Source organism: Chlorocebus sabaeus, chromosome 16 (assembly GCF_047675955.1).
Source record: "Chlorocebus sabaeus isolate Y175 chromosome 16, mChlSab1.0.hap1, whole genome shotgun sequence".
NCBI classification, from domain to species: domain Eukaryota; kingdom Metazoa; phylum Chordata; class Mammalia; order Primates; family Cercopithecidae; genus Chlorocebus; species Chlorocebus sabaeus.
Window position 1 is genome coordinate 48,561,698 of NC_132919.1, and position 13,920 is coordinate 48,575,617.

Sequence of the window (13,920 nt, forward strand, 5' to 3'; positions counted from 1 at the left end):
GCCTGTGAGACAGAGAGGTCACTCCAGGTCCTCTCTCCTCTCCCTGGCAGGACCCTGCGGGCCCAGGGAGGAAGGTGACAGGAGTCCCTACAAGTTTGAAGGAAGAGACAAGTCCCTGCCCTTCATGGCTACATCGTAAGATCACCAAACACTCCCTGGGCCAATCTCCTCTAATACCCTAACTCGGAAGGTGGGGTTAATAGCCCCAGTCACAGCTGGGCAAGCCCCCTCGGACAGGTCAAGTGGCTTGCCCAAGGCCAGAACACAAACCCTCTCTCTGGGACTCTGTTGGTTGGGGGACGCCACAGTGGGCAGAAACAGGAGCTACCCCAGGAGGGAAGGAGGTGTGGCCCTCAGGGCAGGCTTCCTGGAGGAAGAGGGCGGCCAGCCTGGATGGAGACGGGAGGCGGCCAGAGAGGCAGAGGAAGGGTCGGGTGCGGGCCTGGGCAGCGCGATGGCACTGCGCCCGCCTTGGATTCAAGGACAGGGCAGGGCGGGACCCAGCTTGGAGGGGACGCCACGCCCCCCTCGAGACCCCGACCCCACTCCCAGCGGGAACAGGAGACCAGCGGGTCCCCCGGCTACCCCAAAACTGGAGGGACTAGAGTAGGCAGTGACGGGGCCCAAGCCTAGGTGTAAGGGTTCTTCCACCTCTCTCAGATATTTGGGACCCCGGGGTAGCGGCGCGGGACCAGCCTAGGGGTCCGGGGTCTCCGAAGACATCTGCCTGCGGTAGAAATCAGGCGGCACAGCCAAATCAGGGGGTCGGCTTGGGCCCGGCGCCCGGCACTGCTGGGCGGGGGCGGCGGCGTCCCCGGAGCTGGCTGGGGGAGGGCCCGGCTGCCTAATGGTTTTCCGAGGAGGCTCCCTGCGGATTAGAGGTCGGCTCAGAGCCGGGCGGGGCGGATAGGAAAAGGATCGTGGAGCCTGTAGCTCTGGCCTGAGCTGTGCTGAGGAGAGGGACCCGGCTTTGGAGCCGCGTATGGCCAGGGCTCTGCGAGTGCTAAGTCAGGCCAGGAGTCGGGTGGCTTTTTTTGCTAACCTAGCCCGTGCTGCGAAGATGCAGGGGCTGCTGGCTGTAGACCTGCCAAGGAAGGGTGAAGATCCAGTGAAGGTGCTGGGGCTGTCTTAGAGCTGGGATTGCCCAACACTTTACACAAGACAGAAACGCCAGCCACAGAGCATTGCGTGGGGTGGGGGTGCGGGATGTGTGTGTGAAGATGGTGGGGACTAAAACACCCCAAGCCACCTCCTACCGATGGGCCATTCAGAAAGGGACAGGGAGCTTCCTCAACAAGTCCCCACCACCCTGGTGGAACCCCTTGCCTGTCACTGAGCTTCTTTAAGCTCTCTCCCTCCATCAGCCCTCCAGCCCCTTGCCAATCCCCACCCCTCACTCAGCCCCCTTCACCTGGGCCTCTGCCAGTCCCTGCGGAGGCCACGTCAAAGCTCCAAAGTGACTGGTGATGAGGGAGGGGGCTGGGACCTCCTGGAGCCAGGCCTGCCCCACCCCCACTGGAACCAGCCCTGGGCAGGAGGAGCTATCTTCTGAGAGGACCCCAATTCTTTTTAGGTATGTGACCTAGAAGAGGGGCTGGGCCTTGAGTGCAGGCTGGATGACTTCAAAGGGCGGTGGGTGGGGTTGGCGCCCGGTCACAGGTGCCACTCAGGGTGGGCCAACCTGCCCAACCAGGTCAGGGCCTGTGCTGTACCCCGCCCTCCCGCCCAGAACATCACAACACAGGCCTGACAGCAGCCCCACCCACCAGGGACTCCCCCAGGGCTCAGGAGAGAGACCTGACACAGGGATCTGAGGCGAGGCATCCAGGGCCGGGCAGGTCACCCATCCATCCCCCACCCGTGCCGACAGCCTGTGCACACCTGTTCACTCACACGCACACACACACGCACACAGCCTGGCTGCGCAGGCACAGAGTTAGGTGCCAAGGCCACAAAAGGTTTCACTGAGCTTTGTCCAAAAGTTCTTCCTGCTATGTTTTTCTCCCTCCTGAATTCTTTTTTTTTTTTTTTTTTTTTTTTGAGATGGAGTCTGTCGCCCAGACTGGAGTGCAATGGCGCAATCTCAGCTCACTGCAACTTCTATCTCCTGGGTTCAGGCGATTCTCCTGCCTCAGCCTCCCGAGTAGCTGGGATTACAGGCGCGCGCCACTATGCCCAGCTAATTTTTGGTAAAGATGGGGTTTTGCCTTGTTAGCCAGGCTGGTCTCAAACTCCTGACCTCAGGTGATCTGCCTGCCTTGGCCTCCCAAAGTGCTGGGATTACAGGCGTGAGCCACCGCGCCCGGCCTACCATCCTGAATCCTTAGGAAATGAGCAGAGGGTAGGGCAGTCTCCAGTCTGGCACCAGCTCTTTTGGATTACAGATTCCTTGGAACTGAGAGGAGGCCTAGGCCTACCTCTGTACATGGAGTCCTCCACTCCCCTAAGCAGACTACATGTCAGGTGAACATCTGCAAGTTCCCACACACAGCACAGGGTGCGCAGGACCATGCCAGACACTTGGGCAAAAAAAAAAAAAAAAACAGACTGAGGGCTGGATGTGGCAGCTCACACCTGTAATCCCAGCACCTTGAGGGACCAAGGCAGGAGGATCACTTGAGCCCAGGAATTTGAGACCAGCCTGCGCAACATAGTAAGACCCCATCTCTAAAAAAATTAAAAGAAAATAAGACTGTTTTCTCCTTCAAATCATGAGCTAATAGCCTCAGTTCGTTCATCTGTAAAACGGGAACAGTAACAGCACCTACTACATAAGATTGTTGTGAAGATTAAATGAAATGCCACGTAAAGTTCTTAGTACAAGGCCTGGCATAAAGTAAGTGCTCAATAAGTGGCAGGTGTAAGTGTTATTAATATTACTTTAGTGGGGGAGACTTTGTCTGGAGAAACACATATGCTGTGAACTGGACTAGACTCTTGCAAACTGAGTGGGTCTTGGCCTTGTATGAATCCAGCCTTTGCCTCTGCCCTCCTCCTCCCCCTGCACTGGCTGCTGCACCTGCCACTTGCCCCAAAGGGACCCCAAGATTCAGACTGATCCATTCATCCACCAGAAGGGACTGCAAGCCCCCAAGCAGAGCAGGAATGGTTGGTGGGGGCACTTGACTCACAGCCACCTATGGTGACATCTCAGAGAAAAGAGCTCAGGAGAAACAGTCTTCACCAATCGGGTTCCGGGAAAGCCTCGCGGAGGAGAGAGCTCCCAGGAACAACGGGAAGGAGCAGAGGGTAGTGGTTCTGTGTATCCTGGGTCAGAGGTAGGATGGGGAACAGGGAGTGAGGAGGGCTTCCCCCATGTCTCTTTCCACATCCTGGGCTGGCAGGGACGAGCAGGGTGCCAATGAGCCATATCCATGCGGGATGCAGGGAGCCTGGCTCTTCAGCCAGCCCATGCCTCTACAAGATGTATGCATCTCCACGCATCCAGTTCAGTGCTCTGGCAGGCATGTGGGTGTAACTTACTGGACATGACAAAGCCAGGATGTGTGCCAGGCCCTAGGCATATGGCAGTGACTGAAATAGGCAGGGGCACTGATCCTGGGATGCCTACAATCTGGAGGGCACAGTGATCCCTCAATCCGAGAAGGCCTCTCAGGCGGGACAGGAAGGGGGAAGGAGGAGGAGAAGGTGCTGGTTGGAGAAGGAAGTGTGGAAGAGCAGAGCATGCCAACCTGAAGACCCCCGATCACTACCACCAAGGAAAGAAGGGGTGTGGCCTGGCCAAGTCAAATGGATCAGAAAAATCCCAGAGCCTCTGAACAAGTAGGGGAGGGGACCAGAAAGGGGTAGATGCTGCTGGCACTGGTTCCTGGCCTGAATGGGAGCAAACGTCCTTGGACCTGCTGGCCTGGGACTCTGGCCACCTCCGACCTCCCTCTGTTGGTGGTGCAGCTGCAAGAGCTGGATCTGCCGCATTCCTCGGAGGCCCAGGTTGCCTTCTGACTGGGCTTGGAAGAGCCCCTGGGGGCAGGCAGGTCTCTCCTTGGTCTCAGGGCTGGAAAAACTGGTCTTCCTGCACACCCCCCACCAGCAGCCTAGAGTTCGAGGAGAGGGTGTCAGCAGGAACAGGAGGTTCCCTGCATTCCACCATTCCACAGGGGATGGGAATGGGAGGGGAGCGGGAGGAGAGAAGGCGAGAAGCACATGAGGGAGGAAGCAGGACGGGAACTGGGAGCTTCTCTGACCAGGGAAGAATGTGACCAGACTGAATGCGGGGGAGGTGAGGGGGGACGACAATTTTTTTTTTTTTTTTTTTTTTTTTTTTTTTGAGTTGGAGTCTTGCTCTGTCACCCAGGCTGGAGTGCAATGGCACAATCCTGGCTCGCTGCAACCTCCGCCTGCCGGTTTCAAGCAATTCTCTTGCCTCAGCCTCCCAAGTAACTGGGATTACAGGCACACACCACCATGCCCAGCTAATTTTTTTTTTTTTTTTTTTTTTTTTTTTTTTTTTAGTAGAGATGGGGTTTCACCGTGTTGCCCAGGCTGGTCTCAAACTCCTGAGCTCAGGCAATCCACCCGCCTCGGCCTCCCAAAGTGCTAGGATTACAGGCGTGAGCCACTGCACCTGGCCGGGGACAACATTGTTTTCCTTTATATATGTCATCTCAATTGGAGGCATTTTTAATAGACTTCAGAAGCAGGATGAGATCTTGGTCAGACCTCTTTCCTTCCCCTGTCTGAGAAGGAAGATAGATAGATGCCTTCCTCGTCAGCAGGAAAGCTTGAAGTAAAAGATCAAGAAGCCCTTCCCCAGTGGTTAAAATGAAATAGATGACCATGAGGCAGGATTGAAGTATCCTCTCAAGAAAAAAGGAGAGAATGGATCTCAGTCTGGGATGCGCTCCCTCATCTTCCCATGGGTGGAGGGGGGCAGGGGTGGGGGGCTCAAAACGAGGGCCCTGTCTCGCTATCTTCATGGATTCCCCCTGCTTCCTGGGTCCCTAGACTGTGTCAGACCCAAGGAAAGCCGCAGACACTAGCATTACCTCTATACGAAAATCCTTTACAGGAAGAGAGACTTAATAGTGTAGAAACGAAAGAATCTTGGTGGCCAAAGCTAAGCTTGATGAGTCCCAAGATGGGCCCAGGGACACAGCAAGGCCAGATCTCTTAGAACATTCTCACTGTCACCTGGACCCTTTTCCCCTCTCTGGGCAGAGAGCTGCCCCATTCCCCTCCCTGCCTCTCCCCATTCCTCCCCCAGGGCTTGCTGTGATGCTGGTCCAGAGTGGGTGCTCAGCACGGCTGCAGTGGGTTATAATGGACCAAACCCAAGCCCCTGAGGTTTCTCCAGCTCCATGAATCTTCTTCCCTAAAAACAAAACCCAACTCTTCTTGAGGAGAAAAAGACCAGATATCTTCTCAATGTCCTTTCTAGCATTCAGGGACATAGTCACTGAGGTTTTGTGTCTCAAAATATATGCCATGTATCACCTGCCTGTCTCAGTATTAGAGGAACCCTTGTTCAAAATGCAGATTCCCACAGCGTCCCCACTCTAATTCACTGGGCCCAGGAACCTGCATTTTATACATGCTCTCCACATCAAAGTTTGTCAAGATTCTAAGAAGTTTAAGAATCTTGACTGGGTGCAGCAGCTCATGCCTGTAATCTCATGCACTTTATGAGGCCACTGCAGGAGGATCACTTGAGCCCAGGTGTTCAAGACCAGCCTGGGCAACACAGGGAGACCCCATCTCTATAAGAAACAAAATAAAATAAAATAAAATAAAATAAAATAAAATAAAATAAAACAAAATAAGCCAGGTGTGGTGGCCACATGCCTATAGTCCCAGCTACTGGGGAGGCTGAGGTGAGAGGATTGCTTGAGCCTGGGAGTTTGAGGCTGCAGTGAGTCATGATGGTACCACTGCACTCCAGCCTGGGTGACAGAGCAAGACCCTGTCTTTAAGAAAAAAGGCAGACGTGGTGGCTCATGCTTGTAATCCCATCACTTTGGGAGGCCAAGGCCAGCAGATTGTTTGAGCTCAGTGGTGGTGCATGCCTGTAGTTCCAGTTACTTGAGAGGCTAAAGTGGGAGGATTACCTGAGCCCAGGAGGTTGAGGCTGCAGTGAGCTGTGATCACACCACTGCACCCCAGCCTGGGTAACAGAGTGAGACTCCATTTCAAAAAAAACTAAAAAGAAAAAAAAGAGACCAGGCGTGGTGGCCCATGCCTGTAATCCCAGCACTTTGGGAGGCCGAGGTGGGCGGATCATGAGGTCAGGAGATCGAGACCATCCTGGCCAACATAGTGAAACCCTGTCTCTGCTACTAAAAATACAAAAATTAACTGGGCGTGGTGGCGCATGCCTGTAGTCCCAGCTACTAGCTGAGGCAGGAAAATCGCTTGAACCCGGGAGGCACAGTTTGCAGTGAGCCAAGATCGTATTGCTGCACTCCAGTCTGGCAACAGAGTGAGACTCTGTCTCAAAAAAAAAAAAGGAGCCGGGCAGATTATGAGGTCAAGAGATCAAGACCATCCTGGCCAACATGGTGAAACCCCGTCTCTACTAAAAAATACAAAAAGCTAGCCGGGCGAGGTGGCAGGCACCTGTAGTCCCAGCTACTCGGGAGGCTGAGGCAGGAGAATGGTGTAAACCCGGGAGGTGGAGCTTGCAGTGAGCTGAGATCCGGCCACTGCACTCCAGCCTGGGCGACAGAGCAAGACTCTGTCTCAAAAAAAAAAAAAAAAAAAAAAGGAAAAAAAGAAAAAAATATCTGCAAGGGACCCACTCAATGAGCAGTTACTCAGGGTGGAGGGGGTGCTGTTTGGGGGTCTCTCAGACACTGTGTTCCCCAAAGCCAGTCATTCAGACCTGATGGGCAGAAGCCTTCTGTAGCCTCTGCAGTATGACTGGAGGGAAAACTTCCCCATGCGAGTAGCCTGATTATGGCACATCCTTCCCTGATATCTCTATTCCTTTCATTTGACTTTCCCTTAACATTTCTTGCGAGCCCACTGACTGCCAGGCACTGTGCTAGAGGCTGATCATTCCCCACGAGGTCCTGCACACCTGCCTGGGGAGGGGGCAAAGGATGAGTGAGAGCTGGCATGGAGCAGGGGAATAGAAACAATGGCCTCTTAAGGTCCCCTGAGGGCCCAGAGGCATCCCTGCCCAGGCCTCCCCCTCCCAGCTCTCAAGACACAGGACACGGGTGGGTGCAAGGCATCCTAGCCTGGGCCAGGCTTTGCCCTGCCTCCACTCCGCTGCACTGCCCAGTCCAGGTGAGACTGGAAGATCCTGACAGTGCCAAGCCTCACGGAGGGGATGGCTTCTAATGCTACAGTCTGATTCCTTCCAAAACGTATCAGTGGAACATCAGGAAGCTTTACCAAAGTGGAACTAACTGATGGCTTCGTCATTCATTTACACATTCATTTATTTACCAGGCCCCTCCTCTGTTCCAGACTGAGACTTCAAACACGGAGAAGGTATACCCTGTGCCATCAAGAGATGCTCACAGCCTCAAGGAAAAGCCACACATGAAATAGACCCTTGCAATTCAGGCATTCAATCATTCACTCATTCATTCACCAAAAGTGTATCAAGGATCTGACTCTCTCCAATCTACTAGTGCTGTTATCTGAGGCAGATGGTGCAGAGGCCAAGGGCTTTGCAGTCAGACAGTCCTGGGTTCAAATCCTGCCTTCTGGCTCCCGGTGAAAACCAGGAGGGCTTTGCCTCATGGACCTGGGACTTCCCCTGGCTTGTCAGAGAGCCAGGAGCGGTGTCAATTAGGGGTAATTGAGGTAATGGGCATCAGACCGTAGTGAGTGAGTTTCTAATCAGCAATTTCTCCTGCTGCTGCTTCCTCAATCAAAGCACTTATCTCATTGTGTGGGCTCAGCTCTTGTCCAACCCTAGACGCATACACAACACATTCATGAGATGTAGGTCTTGGGCCTAGGTGTTCAGCAAGGGTTTGCTGTGTAAATGGGCGCTCAGAGTGCAGAGATAAGCAACGGCCTTGGGAAGGAACTGGGTGCTGCCCTGAAGGCTCTAGCTTTGATTAGATCTATTAGCTGGCTTTTGGTTCAGAATGCAGAGCTCTGCGGATCAGGTGAACCCACAGAGGGTTAAAGTTGACTCCTCTGACCCTTTTAGTCTCAATAAAAGAATTTCATAGAGGAGATGAGTGTGGAGCCATACACACACACACACACATACACACACACACACAAAGTGACCACCACACAGTCTTCAAGCCCGACCACAGGGGCAGTGAGTGGAACTGACAACCAACACCAGAGTCAACTAAGGAGGGACACCTGGGTCCTCTCTGGCCCTCAAGCTCTGCCTTCCACTCCCACCTACCCTCCCCCAGGCATTGCGGAAGCCACAGTACCCTCCTCCCTTCCCAAAGGAAGCCTTTGTATGTATGTGAGAAGTGCTTTGAAATGTCTAGAAAGTTCTAACTGAGAAGGCTTCATATACTCTCCAGATATGAAGACCTGGGAGGCAGGAAGTGTCCTAGGACCACCATCCCCAACTCTCAGGAAACACCGGTGCTAATTTTCCAGAGCTTCCTTGGTCCTTTCCAGAATTTTCTCTTTTCTGCAGGAAACGTCCCACAAGGAGAGGAGAAGAATGCTCCCTTCCCTCCAACACACACACATACACACACACACACCCCTCTAAAAGAGCAGCTTTTCCCAGACCACCCAGCCAGCTGAGTGCCACCCCAAAGAAGAGGACCCTGCCCAGGGGATTTGGGAAAGGAACAGCTCAGATTCCATCTAAGGGGACTTGGATCAGACTTAAGAAAGGGCTTCCTGAACAGGTGGACGCTGCCCCCAGGATCATATCACCGGGACAGAAGGGAGGACACCCTCCTCTAAAGGTGGTGGCAAAAGTACAACCCACTGAGCAGCAGCTCTCAGGAGGTTTAATGCACACACCCGCTGGCGCAGCTGTTCTCTAGGAGCAGTCCTACAGAAGCTCACTCATAGGAGCACAAAGGTGCTCATACCAGCATCCTTGTCCCAGAGTTATCTATGACGATGAAAAATCAGAGACTGCCCAGATGCCCCTTGATAAGAAAAGTTAAGCAAGTTAGAGTTCAGCCACACAGAGGACAGATGCTCTGCAGCCCCTGAAAATGAGATCACTCTGTGTATACAGATGGGCATGATGGAAAAACAAGTTGAAAAACTATTTGTAAGCTCCCATTTGTATTTTATTAACAAAAAGGTTTTTTTAATGTTTAAAGACTCTGAAGGAAGCACACCAATCAGTTACCACTGATGGGAGGATGGATTTATGGAACATTTTATATTCTATAGGCTTCCATATTTGAATTTATTTATTTATTTTTGAGACAGAGTTTCACTTTTGTCGCCCAGGCTGGAGGGCAATGGCACGATCCCAGCTCACTCTGCCTCCTCCTGTGTTCAAGTGATTTTCCTGCCTCATCCTCCGGAGTAGCTGGAATTACAGGCGCCCACCACCATGCTAATTTTCATTGTACTTTTAGTAGAGACGAGGTTTCACCATGTTGCCCAGGCTGGTCTGGAACTCCTGACCTCAGGTGATCCCTCCCCTCCCACCTCAGTCTCCCAGAGTGCTGGGATTACAGGCGTGAGCCACTGCACCTGGTTTATATTTGAATTTTACAGCAAGTATGTAGCACTTTTGTAACTTCTTAAATGAAACTTTGTTTAAATGAATAAAACTTAAGGAGTAGAAGGGAAGGGACAGGGCAGGTAAGGAGGGTTTTGCCCTATTCTCCAGGCAATGAATGGAAGTGATGGCCCTGGGGACACCCTTCTCGCCCCAAGGAGAGGTCAGCCCCCATCCCAACCATACTCCCATCAGTCTCAGCTCAACTGAATGTTTACAGAGCACCTGCTCCAGCTCGGGCACAGGATTTAGAGAAGGAGCTTGGTCTCTACCTCAGGGGCTCCCAGTCCGTGGGGGAAACCATGTCTCTGTGGTTCCTGTCCAACCTCAAGCGCATCCCCCGACACATACGTGCACACGTTCACAAACACAGTGCGCACATACAGGGGCTGAGGAGGGTGACTGGAGACCAGCTATCTCTGGGGAGTGTGTGTTGTGGGTAGAGGGCTTCATAGAGTTTTGGGAATCTACAGTAAAGAAGCCTGGAAAGGACTCCAGCGAGGACAGGATACACACACACACACACACACACACACACACACACGGCCTCTCTCACATGCTGATGCTCTGACACCACATTGTATACTCTTAGGCTCACCCTCAAAATTGCTGCCATCCCCCCAGACCCTGCTGGGAGAATGCTGGGCATGGGGCAAGGCGGGGCAGATGATGAGGGAGGGAAGAAGGGAGGGGGAGGAAGAAGCCCTCCTTCAAGATGTGGCCCCCTGCAGAGGAGTCCCTCAGTCGGGCTCCCCTCCTCCATTCCCTCCCAAGGGCTGCCAAGGCAGAGACTCCTCCTCCCCCTCCTTCCTCGCACAGGCCCAGGACAGGGAGGGCCAGAGTCCATGACGCTGGGCATGGAAGGGGAATGAGGGGCCCTATCACCCACCTTGCCCTGAACTGCCCCAAATGTCCCTGGATTGCTTTTTCTTTTCTCACTTGCTGCAGATTTTCCCGGCACACCTATGAATGGGAAGTCCTTCTGGAAACCTAACCGATACAGAAGGGAGAGGCTTAGAGAGGTCTTTCCAAGGTTTTGCCAGGATCCCCCCGCCACACCCCACTCTTCTCTGGGACCTAGACAATCCACTTGGCCTCGGAGCTCCAGTGTCCCCCTGTGTAAATGGGACTCAGCAATACTAACGCCAAGTAGGATCACTTCGGCCCGTTGAGTGGCAGTTTCCCTTATAGTAAATGAAGGTGGCCCCTTTGCGGGGAGCGGGAGGGAGCCATAAGGCCCAGGTGAGGACCTGCCAGGTACGGGGCCGCCTGGGGCGGGGAACCACCGCAGCTGCCGAGCAGCACCCAGAGGCCTGCGCGGGAACTGCAACTGTCCCGTCCCGGTCCCTCCGCGGAGAGGAAGCCCTAGAATCGGAGGTGAGTCCGGCTGCCATGCCCTACTGGGCTGGGTCTTCGGCAGCTTTCCGGGGGGGCGGGGTGGGCAAAGGAGAGGCCAAGAGAGGCGGAGACTGGGTCCTCCACCTGCAGGAAGCTCCCGTCTCAAAGTGGTGTCTGGGCCCGGGCTGCCATAGCCGGGGACCCCAGGAGAGGGGCAGGATAGTGGGTAGGTGCCAGGAGAGGGCTAGGTCCAGGCTGAGGGGTGGCAGGGAGGTTAAGGGGCAAGGGCAGCGGTCTCCGTAGAGGAGACAGGCTGAGGGCTGGAGACAGGACGGCGATTCAAACGGAAAAAAGAGGCCAGACACGGTGGCTTACGCCTGTAATCCCAACACTTTGGGAGGCCGAGGCCAGTGGATCGCTTGAGGTCAGGAGTTCGAGACCAGCCTGGGCAACATGGTGAAACCCCGTCTCTACTAAAAATACAAAAATTAGCTGGGCGTGGTGGCGCACGTCTGTAATCCCAGCTGCTCAGGAGGCTGAGGCAGGAGAATCGCTTGAACCCGGGAGGTGGAGGTTGCAGTGAGCCGAGATGGTGCCACTGTGCACTCCAGTCTGGGCAGCAGAGCTACACTCCATCTCAAACAGCAACAACAACAACAAAAAGGAAAACAAAGGGAGAAAAGAACCGAGATGCTGGGGAGGCCATTTTGGCCAGCCCCCTGCCTCCAAGCCCCTCCCAAATGGGATGCGTTGTTTTGTTTCTTTGTTCTGTGAAAATCCACCTGGAACAAAGAGTTTCTAGTCTCATCCACTCCCCTCACCCCCGCCCCAAGTTAGGATTCCCCAGGTCCAGAACTTCTTGGGAAGTCACTCGTGGAGGGCCAGCAACCTCAGATATACCCCTCCCCCTGCCCAGCCTTGGGGGAGGGAAACCACTGCTTTAGTCACGCCAGATAATCACCTCTGGTCACTCACTGTCTGGCCTCTTCCTCCAAGTAACTCCAACTATCTCTTAGACATTATCTCACCATGCAGGCTTGGTGGGTGGGTGGGAGAGAGGAAGGGGGGGAGCCAGAAGTGGGGAGGTGGTATTTAAGAAAGGAGAAACTGAGGCCAGAAAGAACCAACATGCCCAATGCCCTGATTCCCCACAGAAGCTAGAAAGGTGACATTGTCATGCTCATAGGAGGACTGGAGGGCAAACTGCAGAGAGAATTTCCCAGAGAACTGTGAAAATGACCATTTGAAAGGAGCTTCAGGGGAATCACCAGTGTCCCCTGAACACCAGTTATGTGCCAAGTACTGTGTTAAGGGCTTTATAGGAATTACCTCATTTGTTCCCCCAATGAGATAGACACTATAATTATTATTCTTGCTTTACAGATGAGCAAACTGAGGCAGCCACTTGTTCAAGACCACTGGATAAGCCAGTGGAGATGCCAGGATTCAAGCCTAGGGAGCCTGACTCCAGAGACAGTCCCCTGGTGAAGCAATGGAGCAATCTGGAGATGGGGGCCTGCCTGGGATGACCTCCTCTGGGCCCTCCTGCAGGGCTAATGGAGTGACCTGTAGGTTTCCATTAAGACGACAGGCACAGCTCACCCAGGGCTGGACTGTGCCCCTCTCCCAATCATGGATGAAGGATCCAGGCCTTAGCAGACCCCATTGTCAGCCTTTCTCTCCCCCCAAATTTATATGTAACCTAAGAATTATGCTGGAAGAGGAAAATAAGCAAGAAGAGTTTCAATCATTTGCCTTTCTCTCGTGTATATGTTACCCTCAGATTTTTTCTAGTGCTTTTTTTTTTTTTTTTTTTTGAGACAGGGTCTCGCACTGTCACCCAGGCTAGAGTGCAGTGGCACTATGTCGGCTCACTGCAACCTCCATCTCCTGGGTTCACACAATTCTACTACCTCAGCCTCCCCAGTAGCTGGGATTACAGGCATGCGCCACTACGCCTGGCTTTTTTTTTTTCTTTTCTTTTTTTTTTTTAGTAGAGACGGGATTTCACCATGTTGGCCAGGATGGTCTCAAACTCCTCAGGTGATCCACCCGCCTCGGCCTCCCAAAGTGCTGGGATTACAGGTGTGAGCCACTGTGCCCAACCAACTCCTTTTTTACTTTTCTTTTTCTTTTTATGCATTTATTTATTTATTTTGAGACAGGGCCTTTTTCTGTTGCTCATGCTAGAGTGAGTGCAGTGGTGCTACCACGGCTCACTGCAACCTCTCCCTCCTGGGTTCAAGTGATCCTCCAATCTCAGCCTCAGTAGCTAGGATTTCAGGCACATGTCGCCATGCCCAGCTAATTTTTTGTAGAATCAGGGTTTCGTTATGTTGCCCAGGCTGGTCTCAAACTTCTGGGCTCAAGCAATCCACCCACCTTGACCTCCCAAAGTGCTGGGATTATAAGCATGAGCCACTGTGCCCAGCCTCTAGTGCTAACTCTTGAGCCTTCTTCTTCCCTCTCCTGTCAACTGCACATGCTCCCATACCTTGTCCAGTGCCACAGCAGCAGGGTGGCCTTCCAAAGCCTGGTGCAGAGGAATTCCCTAATTCCGTCCCACTCTAGGCCAGGATCCAGCACTTAATGTCATGCACCCCTAAGACCTGGAAAGTTCCTCCTGAGGTCTGACCCAAATCCTTCCTCCTTCTTTTTTTTTTTTTTTTTTTAGACAGAGTCTTGCTCTGTCGCCCAGGCTGGAGTGTAGTGGCACGATCTTGGCTCACTGCAACCTCTGCCTCCTGGGTTCAAGTGATTCTCCTCCCTCAGCCTCTCAAGTAGCTGGGACTACAGGCACCCGCCACCATGCTCGGCTAATTTTTTTTGTATTTTTAGTAGAGACAGGGTTTCACTATGCTGGCCAGGCTGGTCTTGAACTCCTCACCTCGTGATCCACCCACTTCGGCCTCCCAAAGTGCTGGGATTACAGGTGTGAG